We start from the raw sequence: 4,226 nt of genomic DNA on the forward strand, positions 1-4,226 counted from the left end.
TTAGTCCTTTCGAGTCACCCGTTACAGGTGTAGTGGATTCTCTTTTACAAGTGTAGCTGATGTGCTATTCTGTACTAGTGCCATCAAACAAAAGTGGCAACCATGTGCACAATTTTTACAATTTGAGGAATATTCTAGGAAACAAAAACCCTTTCAAATGGTTAATGAGTAAACTCAATTATGTGACAAAGGCTGCAAAGTGGAATTTTCAAAGGATAAATGCCATGTCATAAATGAAGCTACTAAGGAAATTGTTCTCACATCAAAAAGGAGAAAGAACATGTATGTGGTAGATTGAGCTCAACCAAGTCAAATGTATGCCTGGTAGCGAAAGGTAACACTGACCTTAGTTAGAATTGGCATATTAAGTTAGACCATCTCATCAACTTTAAGGCCATAAACAAGCTAGCCAGAGGAGAATTAGTAGAGGGAGTAGCAAATGTGACTTACAACAAGATTGAATATAATAATGGGGAACGAATTGAACATTCACTAGCTCGGTAACCAATTACTTCACGTGGATACAATTACATACAAAACGTATTGACTAAAGATTCTGATAACTTTCGGCAGGTATATAGAATGTATCCAAATGTGTTTTTAAAGTTATGCCATATTATAAGAGAGAAAACATTTCTAAAAGATACAAGATATATTACTGTTGAAGAAATGGTTGCAACATTTTTACTAACGGTTGGCTAGAACTCTAGATATTGTCATACTCGTGAAACATTTTATCGGTCACACTTTGCTACAAGTAAGAATTTTAACAAAGTTTTAAAGGCTCTTAACACAATAGCACCTGAGATGATGGTCAAACCTAGCTTCACAGTGCCTACACGAATAAGAAAAAGTACAAGGTTTTACCCTTACTTTAAGGTAACCAAAAAATGACTCTATTTGCAAAAAATTACTCTATTTCATTAATTATTGTTCTCTTTTATGAGTAGCATATATATTCTTATACATGTGAATATGATATTATACTTATGTGTGGAATTTACTTCAGGATTGTGTTGGAGCTATTAATGGCACACATATTCCAGCAATGGTAACTGGGTGTGATGTAAGCAGTTATCGTAATCTTCATGGAATAATTTCACAAAATGTATTGGCTGCTTGTAACTTTGACTTAGAATTCATATATGTTCTCAGTGGGTGGGAGGGTTCAGCACATGATTCAAAATTGCTAAGTGATAGTTTATGAAGGAGGAATGACCTTAAAGTGCCACAAGGTCAGTTTAGTTTATTATTATTATTATTATTATTATTATTAAATAACTCTACATATTGGATAACTAATATGTTAAGTGTGTGTAGGTAAATACTTTTTAGTGGATTGTGGATTTCCAAATCGACAACAGGTTTTAGCTCCATATCGAGGTTTACGTTATCATCTTCAAGATTTTGTCGGGCAAGGTCGTGACCCTGAAAATGATGTTGAGTTATTCAATCTACGACATGCTTCTTTTAGGAATGTAATTGGGAGGATATTTAGTATATTCAAATCAAGATTACAATCTTCAAGTCAGCACCCCCGTTCCCTTATAAGACTCAAGCAGAACTTGTACTAGCTTGTGTAGGACTTCATAATTTTCTTCGCAATGAGTGTCGTAGCGATGAGTTTCCAATTGAGCTAGATAGTGATGAATCTCCTTCACCTTTACCAATGAATGATGTAGATAATTTTGAACAACTGTTTGCTTTACCAATGAATGATGTAGATAATTTTGAACAACTGTTTGAAACTCAAGAGAATGATGTAGATAATTTTGAACAACTGTTTGAAACTCAAGAACAACAACGGGAGCATGCAAATCAACTGTTTGAAACTCAAGAACAACAACGGGAGCATGCAAATAAATGGAGGGCAAAAATAGCTTTGGATATGTGGAGAGACACCCAACAAGGCGAAACCAATGCCAATCAAAGATAATTGTACTAACAAGATGAATATTTTAATTCGTACTTTTTTTTGAAGGAAAATTTGTACTTTTTCATTCTAAACATTTTGATAATTATATTACTCAACATTAGTTGTTTCATTAGTTCAAGACATATTTTTATTGGTTATATTTATAAAAATTGATTATATTTTCTTTATGAATAATATACTCTATTTTTGTGACATCAATATTTTTTTTTTAATTTCTACAATGCACTAATTTATTGATAATATATTAATAGAAGTTATGGAATGTTTGTGAGGGTGTATTCAATTTAGAGTTTTAATGACTTTTGTAAACTTTTTAATATGAAAAAGTTTTTAAAAGTCTATAAATGTTTGTTCTATGGATATTTATAAACTCTTACAAAGTTTATAAAAGTTTAAAAGATTCTAGGAAAGTTTACAAAAACTCTATAAAAGTCAATTAAAATCCATCACTTTAAAAGTATTTAAAAGTTCATGAAAATCGTGATTGAATACACCCCCCTTAGAGTTGAACGGTTAGTTATGATGAAATTGTAATACTTATGTGGCTGAGGTTCTTTTCCCATTAGGTATTTTGATGTTTAAGTTATCATCTTCCTTATGAATTATATTTGAACTAATTCATAAGGAAAAAAAAAATATTTGAACCAAATCTTGACCTCATTTGTGCAATTTCTAATTAATAAGTTTGTGGACCTTTTTTGTTATTATTAAATAGTTAGGACATCTTGAATTGGCCAGGGATAACATGCCGGATTGCCACATCAATATTTAAAACAAAAAAATGATTCATCTAACAAAAGTGTAATATTGCATTCTCTACAATAATGACTTTATAATATCTACTATTTGATGTAACATTATTATAATTGTTTCTAACCACGAGGTGTCTTGAGTATGTCCTAACTGTATGAGGCACATTTAAGTTCGTACTATACTCAGACTAATCCCGTAACATTATTATAGTTGATTATTTTATATTCAATTATATAGTGCATAACAAGAACTCTAAAAGTGCAAGTTGATATATTCGTATTGGAAGAGCAGTCCGTATTGACCCAAATTATACATACGCATGCGTTACGATACACATAAAAATATATTGTTCATTTTTTTTTTGAGAATATATATTGTTCATTTTTATGCATGATATTGTAGAAAATTTTGAAGGTATAAGTTAGGAAATTGGACATGATTATCTTGTAATAATCATAATAAATTGGTAGAAAATACGTTTCAGCAGACGCCATTATTATGCAGGCTATTAAATATGAACTTATGATAGTGGAAAGAATTAGTTGTACCTAAAGTGGCATGAAAGCTTGATTATACTTTTCAAAAAATAATTAAGTGCAGCACACGATGATAATAACAACAAAATTAACGATCATTGACGCAAGATATTTTTTTTTAAGTACTATCAACTCTGTTACAATGCAGTATATGTTTATAACTACTTTCTCAATCTAGTGAAGCACAATGGGACAATATCACCTCCACTGAGTTTCGAACCCGCACCTTTCATAGGGGAGTGCAACCAGGTACCACTAGACCACAAGATATTTAATATAGGATTAATATTTGATGCACCGCCGATGTATGGATGCTATACACCGGCGGTGAATGAGAAGATGCCACATCATTAAAAAAAAAAGTCGATATTGATTGGGTCCTTTTTTGCAAAAATATTTAAAACTTGTATTTAATTAGGAAACTCTTTATTTCTTATTAACAAAATATATATACTTTTCTAAACATATTTATTACTTAATTATTATATATCTAATTTCCTAATCATTTTTATTAAATCTATATATTAAACACTCACGAATATATTAATTTGAAGCCATGTAATTCAATATAATTTCCAGGATTCCTATGATAACATAACTATCCTGAGCCTTTGAAGGTATAATATAATCTGTTCATAGATCAAATTATCTTCCAAATATAAATCTTGCGTCTTTTGCAGCTTCTTCATATTCATAGTTTTGACGTTTTGTGTATTCTAATTTGAATCTCAATCTTGCGTCTTTTGCAGCTTCTTCATATTCATAGTTTTGTGTATTGCAATTTGAAGCCATGTAATTTGAAGTCATGTGAACCTGTGCAGTGTTATCATATGAATCCTGGGGAATTATATTGAATTACATGGCTTCAAATTAATATATTCGTGAGTGTTTAATATATAGATTTAATAAAAATGATTAGGAAATTAGATATATAATAATTAAGTAATAAATATGTTTAAGAAAGTAGATATATTTTGTTAATAAGAAATAAAGAGTTTCCT

At 30.3% G+C, this 4,226-nt stretch overlaps 1 pseudogene; it reads left to right on the forward strand.

Moving 5' to 3' along the window:
- Window positions 1-810: 810 nt before the first annotated feature.
- Window positions 811-1,936, forward strand: LOC116005757 (annotated as a pseudogene).
- Window positions 1,937-4,226: the final 2,290 nt, after the last annotated feature.

This window comes from Ipomoea triloba, chromosome 15, assembly GCF_003576645.1.
Source record: "Ipomoea triloba cultivar NCNSP0323 chromosome 15, ASM357664v1".
NCBI classification, from domain to species: Eukaryota; Viridiplantae; Streptophyta; class Magnoliopsida; order Solanales; family Convolvulaceae; genus Ipomoea; species Ipomoea triloba.